Genomic DNA, 12,874 nt, shown 5'->3' with positions numbered 1-12,874 from the left:
TTGTTCTCTTGCATAAGGCTAAGCATTGCCTTTCTTCGCATGAGACTAAACATTGTCTCTTCTTCTTGCATGGGGATAAGCATTGCCTCCCCAATTGTATAAGGCTAAGCTCTACCTTTCCCTGCATGAGACTAAGCATATTCTCTTCTTCTTGCATGAGGGAAAGCATTGCCTCCCTAATTGCATAAGGCTAAGCACTGTCTTTCCCTGCATGAGACTAAGCATTGTCTCTTCTTCTTGCATGAGGCTAAGCATTGCCTACCTAATTGCATGAGACTAAGCACCGTCTCCATGAGACTAAGCATTATCTTCTCTTTTTGCATTAGGCTAAACATTTCCTTTCCTTGCATGAGACCAAGCACTGTCTACCCTAATTGCATGAGACTAATTATTGTCTTCTCTTCTTGCATAAGGCTAAACACTGCCTTTCCTGCATGAGACTAAGCGTTGTCTCCTTTTCTTGCATTAGGCTAAGAATTGCCTCCCTAATTGCATAAGGCTAAGCACTGCCTTTCCCGCATAAGACTAAGCATTCTCTCCTCTTCTTGCATGAGTCTCAACATTGCCTCTCTAATTGCATAAGGTTAAGCACTTCATTTCCTACATGAGACTAAGCATTGTCTCCTCTTCTTGCGTGAGACTAAGCATTGTATCCTCTTCTTGCATAAAGCTAAGCACTGTCTTTCCTGCATGAGACTAAGCATTGTCTCCTCTTCTTACATGAGGCTAAGCATTGCCTCCCTAATTACATAAGGCTAAGCACTGCCTTTCCCTGCATGAGACTAAGCATTGTCTCCTCTTCTTGTATGAGGCTAAGTATTGCCTCCCTACATAAGGCTAAGCACTGCCTTTCCCTATATGAGACTAAGCATTGTCTCCTCTTCTTGCATAAGGCTAAGCATTGCCTCCCTAATTGCATAAGGCCAAGTATTGCCTTTCCCCGCACGAGACTAAGCATTGGTACTCCCTTTTGGCATAAGGCTAAGCATCGCCTTTTCCTTGCATAAGATTAAATACTATCTCCACTACGCTACCTAAGACCTAGCACTATCCCTCTCTTCGCCTAGGGCTAAGGACTATCCTCATATTACACAAGACTAAGCCTTGTTTTGTCTCACCTTCGCATGTGACCAAGCGTCATATTTTTGCATTTCATGGGCTGAAACATCGCCGTTTTGTCCAAAGGCGTCATAGTCCGAAGGCATCATCCTCATAGCCGGGAGACACCATGCCATGGCCTAAGGATCTCTCAATATTGCACATCATTATTTAAAGGCGTCATCATCCAGAGGCACCATCCTCATAGCCCGAGGACACCATTTCATGGCCTACGAATCCTTGTCATGCGCTTCATGGCCCAGGACGTCATGGTCTAAGGATATCATTCTCACCGTCCAAAAACAACCTTCATGGTCCAAAGGGAATTTGCATAATGTTTTAAATTTTTGCAATAATCCATATATATATATATATATTCGCATGCACCATGTTTTAAGTTTTGCAGGTAATCTAGGAGGTAACCGTTCTACAAAATGGGAGCAATCTTTGCTCCGTTTCCATTCACAACGTTCACATCCTTCAATTGTTTTAAACGCAACTGACCACCAGCAATTGCCCACTTTTACTCTATGAACGTTCATATATTTGCTCTGTGATACATCCGTAACGTTTCAGATTCACATGCATGACTCCGCATAAATTCATCCGATACTATCCTACCCCAAAAGAACCCTCTCCGAAACATGGGAACACTCATTTAATAACTCAATCGGTTTTGTTCACCGTTGGGTCCAGAACTACACAAAACTTGATTCCCGTAACACCAGGGATATGTAAGCAACTAAGGAACCAATTCAAATCACATCATTCCTCACTCAATTCATCCAAAATTGGTCATCATTTTCTTTACCCGACAACTCTTTCATCATTCCCGGGTAAAAAAAGGGTAGTTGTTGATATCCAATTTGACCCTCATATTTTCTCGAATAGTATATATACTTTCAAAACATCATTTGGCATCATTATTTATTTACAAATCTATACAAGCATTTTTTCTATAATATTTCCTAATTTTCAAAGCTTTAAAATTTATTTTCCTCCATTTAAATTACTTGAATATTTATTAATTACTCCTTTCAATTATTTTGTGATGACTTAATTACATAAATTATTATTTTGCATCTATAATACTTGCTTCAGATATTTTACTCTATTTTTTATAATTACATTAGTATTTTCAGGCCATTTGCACAATCTTGCAATAATAGCCTGTATTTTATAATTTTGTTGCATTTTTCATTTTATTTAAGGTCAAAATAATATCTTACATTCTTATAATCTTATACTATTATCTTAAATATTACTTTGCATAAATAGCATTTTTTAATTTTTTTAATTATTTTATTTAAATTACTTTTTCCCTTAATTTCCTATTTTTAAAATCTGGCCCAAAATTAGGATTAATTTCGGACCAGACAAGCCTCAACACCTTAGCCCAGTAACTCCAGCCTAAAGTCAAACGACCCATTTACGAGACCCAGTCGGTACCCGCTTTAATTAACCCTCCCCGTTCATTTTAAATCCCAGCCGTTGATCTTTAACCCACCCCAACCCTAATCATCTCATTCTCTTTAACCCACCGTCCTAAAATTCTCTCTTCTCCTCTCCACAGAAACCCTATCCGCCCTCTCAAATCTCTCCAAATCCGTCTCAACCATGGATTCTCTCCATGATTTCCTTACCTTTTATGTGTTATCTCATTATTTTCTACAAAACTGTGATATCACCTAGTACTTGCCTAAACATGGCAAGTACTATCTCTCAGAATCTGGCCAGTCAACTTCAATCGCTTGAATCTCGACAATATTTAATCCATATACATCATGACCAGGCTATATGGGTCCGATTAGCCAAGATTTCCGGTCAATTTTCGGTTTCTGTCAACTAGGGTTTACCTAATTTTTTTCCTAATCCGATTTTATTGATTCTGCATGTTATTACTTCCTTATTTATGTTTGATTTTATAGTGTTTCCTTATTTACTTGTTCGATTTCTGTCACTATATAAACCCCTCCCCATTCCCTATTGAGGGATAGCGGGGGATCGATATACTTTCACTAAAAATTAGAGCTTTGTTCTGTGATTCCCTCATTCTCTTATTCTGTACTTTGTTTTTGGCTGGCTGAAAGCCAAGGCCACTGAGATTCTATTATTCGAACTTTCTCTTGGTGTGAGCATTGCCCAGGGTTCTTTTGAAGCTCTTGGGAACTTTGACACACTGAGATTCAGGGTTCTTGTGGAATTTTTGTTCTTTATTATTGTCCGTTTAGTTGGTAAGTCGCTTGAACTTTTGCAATTTCATTTTTATGTGTCTCTGATCTGCATGTGCTCTCGCTTTTGAAATCTATGGTTTAATGTGTTTCTAGGCTACTTTATGCACAACTCTGTTAGTTTTACACTCGTTTTAAATCTCTTTAGCATTTAACTTCTCCTAATGCTACTTGTTCTGAGATTGTCTATGTCTAACTTCGATAATCTGAACCCTCCTAAGCTCATTAGCTAGTGTATTGGGTCATTCATGTTCATGAATATGCTTACCTGTTTTGTCCTGAATCTCTGTAATGAATGCCTCATATCTATAATAACATGTGTTAAGACCTTCACTATTAACTATGACTTGTTTCCCTGCTATTGTGTCACTCAGCATGCTCACTTGATCCTATACTCCTTTAGTGATTGCCTGGGGTTTTAGAACAATTATCTCAACTTGTTTTCCCTACCATGTTGAACTTTTTTGTTTCATGATACTAGGATGAATCCCTGGCATAACTTGGACTTTCTCTACTTAATTAGTCTACCGCGTCAATACCGGAATGCCTACATTTGCTATTTGACATGTATTTACATTTCCACTATGTTCTGAATCTATGTAATGATAGTCTTGCATATGTAATGTGTTCTAATCTGTGCTAAGACCTTTTCTATCAACTATAATCTACTCCTTCACATTATGTTTCTGTTTTGCTTAGTCTTATATCCTTAATGACGGTTTGAAACCTTTAGAATGACCATCTTAGTTTGTGTTCCTATACCATGTTTGACATAATTAGGACCTTTAGGCTTCAAATCTCCAAGTCAGTGCCTTACTTAAACTTGTTTGGTATTATGCACCTATGTATGATAACTTTTGTCAATCCTGCAAATTTGTTTCTCCTTTAACTCTTTCAATATGTGGCTGCTTATGTGCTACTTTGCTAAGTGATGAAGTCCTGCTGAATCTGCTTCTATGTCCTGTGACCTGCTTGATTAGCTGCTCTGTATGCTCAACGTTGCTATGTCTACTTTAAGCTATACGGGTATTTCCTCAACTTCTGTCCCTTAACCGTTGTCCATTCTCTCTCATTTGTTACCTACGCTATTATGAACCTATCATTCTTGGCCGGTTGAAATCTAAGGCCACCAAGACCCTTGCCACTGACCTCCCTAGTGTGAGCACTGCTCGGGATCCATTTGAGACTTTTGTGAACACTGACACACTAGGGTTTAGGGTCTTTTCGCCACTTTCTCTACTACAGAGACCTGAACTACCCCACTCAATTCCTTCTTCCTATTGTCTAATGAACATGTAAGCTGGTTGGTTTAAGTGATTTAATGCCTAGGTAATATGGTTAATCTATGGTTGTGTGATTTGTCTTTGAGCTCTTCTATGGATTCTGAGTTTTGCTAATGAATATGGTTCATTCACTATTGTATCACATTGTTCACCTAGAAAACATGCCTATAAGGTTAGAGTATAACAATAGAATTGGTTTCAATCGCCAATTGCTAGAGATCCTGCCTATAGGGTATTACTACTCGCCAAAAGGTGTTAATTTTCCAAACGCTGTTTGCTGCTCGAAAAGCATGAATAATTATGGGCTTTGCTCCAATAGATTTCATTGTCACTTAGTGCGTAAATCACCTAGACGCAACATCTATAGGTTAAATAACTGGAAATCTGCAATCTCAAATCCGCATGCAACAATCGTATAATTATTTGGAGATAAGCAATGCCTAGCCTGTAAAACTGCTTGTATGTTTTAATGCATAGTCACATAGAAATCATGTCTATAGGGCTTACGGTTATTAATTCTGAAACGGCCTAACATGAAAACCTATTTCACGTGCATTTGTTGCTTAAGTGTGGAGGCTAACTTGAGTCCTTAACTGCAATATGTGTTTTGTATGTCGCATAGTTTTGAAATTTATGAGCCACCTAAGTAAGGTTTAGAACCACCCTAGTAGAGGTCCAATACTTCCTAGACTATAGGAATGGGACAGGTAGTGCACGACTTAGAATTGAATTAGCGCGCTTCAGGTAAACAGCTTTAACATAGTAATCGGGTAGCAGGAGATGATAGTCTGTGCCCGCTGAATAATATGAGTAACTCCCTATCTCAAGGGAGTTGCGAAGTATTATTTATGTTGCACGGGGTGATCCTTTAGGCTAAAAAACTTAGGATCCCCTCCCCCTCTTTTATATGTTGTTATTAGATCCAAATAGTTGTATCCCTATATTCGTACTAAGATCTGTACTAATCATGTTGTAACGAAATTCTTTGACCTTTACATTTGCTTTGTTTATTTGATCACTTAGCCTAATTATAATCCACATAATCTTAAGTTCGGCCAGGACCCACAGTTGTGGACCTCGAAGAGTGCCTAACACCTTCTCTTTGAGGTAATTTGAGCCCTTACCCGATCTTTAGTGATGCTGACTAGTCAAACAGAGTCATTTGCATAATAGGTGCCCAAACACACCATAAAAACCGTTAGGTGGCGACTCATATCTTTTAATACCTATCCTCCATTTTAAAAAGTTGTCATATATCGAAACCCACTTTTCGCGAGAAAACGGGGCGCGACACGAATGCCTAATAAATTGGATGTTCGAGGAACAAATAGGAAAATCAATGGAGGTTTACATTGACGATATGTTGGTTAAGTCCCTACGAGTAGAGGACCATTTAAAACATTTGCAGGAAACCTTCAACATATTGGAGAAATACCATATGAAGTTGAACCCGAGGAAATGTGCGTTTGGAGTTGGGTTAGGTAAATTCCTCGGATTCATGGTATCAAACCGGAGAATCGAGATCAACCCCGAAAAAATCAAAGCCATCAAAGATATCACAATTGTGGACAACGTGAAGGCCGTGCAAAGATTAACCGGGCGCATAGCCACCCTGGGGTGATTTCCTCCAATAAGAGCCACCGATTTTTGTCACTATTGAAGAAGAAGAATAACTTCTCATGGACCCCGGAGATCCAACCGGCGTTGGAGTAACTCAAGCGGTATCTATCGAGTCCACCGCTGCTTTACACGTCGAAGACAGACGAACAACTATACCTGTACATGGCTGTATCGGAGATAGCGATAAGTGGAGTCCTGGTCCGGGAAGAGCAAGGTACGCATTTTTCAATTTACTATGTTAGCAGGGCTCTAGGTGAGGCCGAAACTAGGTACCCTCACCTAGAAAAATTGGCACTCGCTTTGCTAAGCGCCTCCAGGAAGCTGAAACCATATTTTCAATGTCATCCTATGTGTTATGACTACTTACCCATTGCGAAATATAATTCATAAACCCGATCTCTCGGGACGATTGGCCAAATGGGCAGTGGAGATCAATGGGTATGATATTGAGTATCGACCCCGGACCGCCATTAAATCTCAAATATTGGTGGACTTCGTGGCCGACTTTACGCTGGCCCTAATACCCGAGGTCGAAAGAGAGTTGTTGGTGAACTCGGGGACGTCCCTGGGGATCTGGACCCTCTTTAAGGATGGTGCCTCGAACGCAAAAGGATCCGAACTTGGCATCGTATTGAAGCCACCAATGGGCAGTGTAGTTAGACAATCTATTAGGAATATGAAATTGACTAACAATGAGGCCGAATATGAAGCCATGATTGTAGGTTTCGAACTAGCCAAAAGCTTGGGAGTGGAGGTGATCGAAGCTAAGTGCGTCTCCCTTCTCGTGGTGAACCAAGTTAATGGGACGTTCGAGGTTAGAAAAGAACTAATGCAAAGGTACCTGGATAAGTTGCAGGTAACCTTATATCGGTTCAAGGAGTGGACTTTGCAACACGTAGCTCAAAATCAAAATAGTGAGGCCGATGCCCTTGCTAACTTAGGATCATCGGTAGAGGATGACGAGTTCAACTCGGGGACAGTCGTACAGCTCATGAGATCGGTAGTGGAAGAAGGCCATGCCAAGATTAACTCAACGAGCCTAACTTGGGACTGGAGAAACAAATATATAGAATATCTGAAGGCCGGAAAACTACCCTCGAATCCGAAAGAATCGAGGGCCATGCGTACAAAGGCAGCCCGGTTTACTTTGTCCGAAGACAGAACCCTATTCAGAAGAACATTCGATGGATCGCTCGCGATATGTTTAGGACCAGGAGACACCGAGTACGTTTTGAGGGAAATCCACGAAGGCACGTGTGGAAATCATTCAGGCGCCGAATCATTTGTTCAAAAAGTAACCAGAGCCGGTTACTACTGGATCAATATGGAAAAGGACGCGAAGGAGTTCATACAAAAATGTGATGAATGTCAAAGACATGCTCTGATGATTCATCAACCCGGGGAGCTGCTGCATTCGGTTATGTCACCGTGGCCATTCATGAAGTGGGGAATGGATATTGTTGACCCCCTTCCATGGGCACCCGATAAGGCTCAATTTATATTGTTAATGACTGACTATTTTTCTAAGTGGGTAGAAGTCGAGACATACGAGAAGGTTAGGGAGTAGGAGGTCATCGACTTCATTTGGGACCGTATAGGGAGTCGGAGGTCTTATGGGCATACCGTACGACCTTGAAGTCCAGTACCGGGACCACCCCATTCTCACTGGTTTATAGCGCCAAAGCTCTAATACCAGTCAAAGTCGGAGAACTAAGTCTCAGGTTTCGATATGCAACCAAGGAATCAAACGACGAGGCCATGAATACAAGCCGGGATCTATTAGATGAAAGGCGCAAAGCCATCCTTGTCCGGATGGCCGCCCAAAAGCAGCGGATCGAGAGATATTACAATCGAAGGGCCAACCTTCGACACTTCAATGTTGGGGACTTGGTATTAAGGAAGTTTACACTAAACACCCGAAACCCGAACGAAGGGAAGTTGGGGCCGAACTAGGAAGGCCCTTATCAAATTATCGAGATCACTGGAAAGGGTCCTACAAACTCGGAGCAATGAACGACGAGCAACTACCGAACAAATGGAATATAACTCACTTGAAACGATATTACTTCTAAGGTACGGCCCCGTTCATTTCTTTTATTTTGAACTAACACTTACAGGTAACAAACAAAGAACGATTCAATTTTTAGGCCTGAGAGAACGCGTTGCACTCTTTTTCCCTTGAACCGATTTTGTCCCAAATGGGTTTTCTGGCAAGGCTTTTAACGAGGCAACAGTAAATCATGCTGACTTAGAATTGAAGGCCGGATGCGAACCGGTATCGAAGATCATGAAAATAGTATTCGATTCCTCTCTAAGATCGACCCCGAACACTGGGGGTATCACCCTCGGATAACGACTTTAGCAAGGAAAGAAACTTTTTGATTGAATGGTCTCGGCTCGGTCGATAGGATTTACTGTAAGGGCCAAACAATCGAATGAACCGTGTCCATATAGACTGATCGAGACCTGATAAAAATCTTGTACGCATGTGTAATCGTATATATTACGCACATAAATAAAAGAAAGTCTCTACCTTGCGGATAAACATCTTGTCCCTTAAATTTTTCTTTTCTTTATGAATTTCCTACATTCAATCCCCTAAAGGTATCGAGCCCACCTTTATCCGGGTTCAAACGATCACTCCCACTCAGGGACTGCCGTCCAGAAACAAACTCGGATGGCCCGGGCTATCAGAGCCAGGGGGCACAAGACCTATTAGGCAGCGCCCGAACAAAAAGGCTACGGCCATTCCCATTCGGGGACTATTATCTTAGGAAAGTCCGGATAACTCGAGGTAAAAAACCCACTGGGAAACACCTGAACTAAAAGGCTACAACCTTATTAAAATGGATTGGAGACGTCCGACACCCGTAACAAAAAACAAGTCCTTCAAAAATTTCTAAACCGGTTCTAAAGGCTACCCTTGACAAACTATAGTCTAAAACATTATAAGTACTTTGGGGAAAGGTTCTGGTCATACCGAACCCCTACGATGCCTTTAAAAAATAATGTCAAAAGGCAAGGCTTGTTCGAACCACTGAACATGACCTAACTAGTTCATGCTAAGGCATTTCGATCTTTACGAACATAAAAAATAAAGCAAGGAAAAACAAAACTCAGAAATTGTCGAAGGGAAAAGGAAGCCTTGTATTATATATACATGAAGTCTTTACAAAGGCCAAACGGCCTGACAAAAAAGCACAAAAATATAAAAGTACAAACATACAAAAAATAAAGAAAAATGTATGAGGCACTTAAACAACCTGGTATTCACCGGAGCCAGCCTCGTTGCCAAAGTGTTCGGAGTCTCCTCCACCCTCGGATCCGCTCGAATCCTTGTAGCCTTCGTCATCCTTGGGATAAGCCAACTTCTTGGACTCGGCTTTGGGCACCTTATCACTCTCGATTTCGGCCGACAAGTCGAAACCTCGAGCATGAATATCTTCAAGGGCCTCCCTACGGGATTGACGCTTTGCATGCTCGACGTTATCCTTTGTCCGATCCTTGGCTGCCTTGAAATCAGCCTTATACTGAGCCACCATCTCATCAACATCAGCTTTAACCATAACGACTACTGACTTGGACGTTTCGAGCTCCTTTGCAAGGCTTTTTAAATCTGAGACGGCCACACTTAGCTGAGACTAAAGCTCCTCAAACTTTTTGACCTGCAACTCGGCATTTTTCTTTGCCGCTCGAAGCTGGGTCTCAGCCGAAGTCAGCTGCGCCTGAGCAGTCTCTATTTTTGAGGCCTTATGGTCCATCTTGCCTCTCCATTCATCGGTTTCGGCCTTGACAACATCCATCTCAGCTCGAAGTTGAGCGATCTGGTCAATTTTCTGTTAGACCTGCGGATTTCGACCGTTAGTCACCGAGTCTAGCTCGTCACTGACCTCAAATATTTTTACCTACTCGACCAGGTCGGCATGTTCTTTCCGAGCCACCTCCAGCTCAGCTTGAAGGCTCTTAGCCTCCCCTTCGCGTTGCTCACTGAGAAGTTTGTAAGTATTTCTCTTCTCAGTGAGCCCTTGGACCTCAGCCTCAAGCTTGTTCAGCTTGTCCCGATAGCGGAGAAAGGTCTCATAATGAAGCATCGAGGCTTGCAGACACAAAGAAAAATGTTAGGATAATCTACAAATTAGTCTAAGTATGAATTGAAGTCATCAAGAGATATTTGAAGTTACCCGGTTTAGCGCCTGTTGTGCTTCATTGAACAGGCAGGGTGCGTCCACCTTGTTCACCTTAGATTGGTCTTTATCAGTCACCAAACGCCGAAGATAGCTGGCCACCCCTACGAGGGAAGAGAGGACCCGAGCATCCTCTAGAACAGAGATGACGATCGACCGCTTCCGGTCGGGATCCACACTCGAAGGTGGGAACCGGTTGACTTGTTTTGGGCTTGAAGAAGGCGCATTTTTTCCCGAGGACGAACTCTTTTTCGGCACCTCCAAGTCACCCAACCTGGTGACATCCTCTGTGGCGGTAGAATCCACTACATCAAAAGAGCCGCAGAATGGGTTGTCCGCTCCGTGGGCCCCCTCGTTGGGACGTTCTTTCACCATCTAAGCCTCATTGTACATGGACTCAGTGAACGAAGGTGACTCGGTGATATTTATCACTCTGAGTGCCTCCTTTGGGACATCTCCCACATAGGGAAGCTTCGGTTATGGCCTCCTCATCGGCCTCCCTAACTTGAGGTAGATCGGCCTCACCTCTCTCCGGTTCGGAGGCCCCTTGCCCTTCGAGTCGCGACGACATGCATGCTATCAGATCGAAGGCTTCATATTCTTCTTAGGATTCATCCCTCAACCGATAGAGTAAATACGAAGATGGTGCTCGAGCGCTGGTGCTTTCTTTAGACTTGCGCACCAGCCTTCTCTTTGTTTTATTCTTCTCCGATCTCGGAGAACTCGGAGCCCTCTTTCTTTTCTTTTATTCAGACTGTCTCGGAGTAGGAGACTCGATAGGTAAGTTCTCACCCACGGATGGAGTCCTGAGTGTGACATTCTTGGATAAACCTACAAAAGGAAATGAAACAGGTGAAAATTTAACGACACGAGAGGAATTCAAATGTTACTTACACGGGAAAGGAATCTCACCATGAGAACAGGCCTCCCACCGACCCTTTGAAAGTTTGTACCATGACCGCTCAGAATATGGCCTTTGTAACACAATGCCCTCGACCCACTTCTTGAGTCAAAGGACTGCATTCGGGACCCGAGCGGCAGCTGCACCACCACGAAACACCGATAAGAAGGAAGGAAAAAAACATAAAATAAATTTTGTAAGAAAATTTTTACTTACGTAATATATTCCACTTCTCGGAGAACGGCATGCGATCAACTAGGATCAATTCTGAGGTCCTCACTCGGATATAACGGCATAGCCAACCTCGATCCCGATCTTCATCAATGCGCTAGAATGGGGCTTTACTAGCCGATACACAAGCTTTATCAGTCCCACCCAAAAGATTCGGGGACTATATAAGCGCATGAGGTGGTCGACGGTAAACGAGCATCCCTCGATCTTGCTCACAAAGAATCAGAGGAGGATAACGATCCTCCAGAAAGAAGGGTGAATTGACCGAGACATACCTCGTATCTTTTGCAGAAGTCGATGATCACCAGATCCAATGGGCCTAATGTAAAAGGATAAGTGTAAACACTTAAGTATCCCTCGACGTAGGTAGTGATGTCTTCATCGGGTCCGGGAACCACCACGTGCTTGTCGACCCAATTGCAATCCTTTTTGACCGTATGAAGGACCTCTTCAGTGATCGAGCATACGTATCTCGAGACCTCCTCACACCGGCGTTGTATGAGGGAAGGTTTTTCAACCTTGAAATCGACGGTTACCGAGCATCCTTCAGGGACGTACATTTCAATGGGGGTTCCAGTACCGGTTACTCGACAGCAGTACGCGGAACAGTCTCTTCGGTATTCGATCGCGAGGTAGATGGAGTTTCTTTTTGGGGAACGGTTTTTGAAGTCTTCGCCATTTCTTTGAAAATGAAGGCAAAATGAGGAAAAAGAGGAAGTTAAAGGAGTACGCTTGATGGTTTGGGATGAAGACGAACAAAAGTTCTTATAAAAGATCTCAAATAACTAGGATGTAAGTGCTAGAAATTATTAAGATTTCTAAAGTACGACGACATAAGGTTTGGATAAAAAGTTTGAATGAACAAATGAGGGGGTATTTATAATTTTTTCAGCGACGGTTCGCATCCAGAAGTGGCCGATCGGCAACTGACAGGCATTTAATGCCATTAAAACTTGATTGACGAGACGTTTCGCTTGTTTTGTCGTTTCTGTTGCGAGGTATCGAAGTAAGAATCGGAAGCTCATATATCGTTTATCGTCGTCTACTCTCCGAAAAAAGAGGGGACTATATGTATACAGTCGAAATCGAGCTCGCCTACGACATGATAGGTTAGGCTCGGAACATGACAATTAAGGGCTGAAGATGGACCCCAAGTCCCACCGAGCTAGAACCCGGGGTCAGAACGCTTGCCTTCGAGAACATTGAGTTGGTGATCCCGGAATCGACCCTAGCCCCGAACGAGCTTGAAGAAACATTGTTAGCATAACCAACAGAAGACTAAAACATCCGTGACTGGTCGGATATTACAGCGGAAATCTCAACGCG

Source organism: Nicotiana tabacum, chromosome 17 (genome assembly GCF_000715075.1).
Source record: "Nicotiana tabacum cultivar K326 chromosome 17, ASM71507v2, whole genome shotgun sequence".
NCBI lineage: Eukaryota > Viridiplantae > Streptophyta > Magnoliopsida > Solanales > Solanaceae > Nicotiana > Nicotiana tabacum.
The sequence above is the reverse complement of the archived record's forward strand: the minus strand, read 5'-3'. Positions refer to the sequence as shown.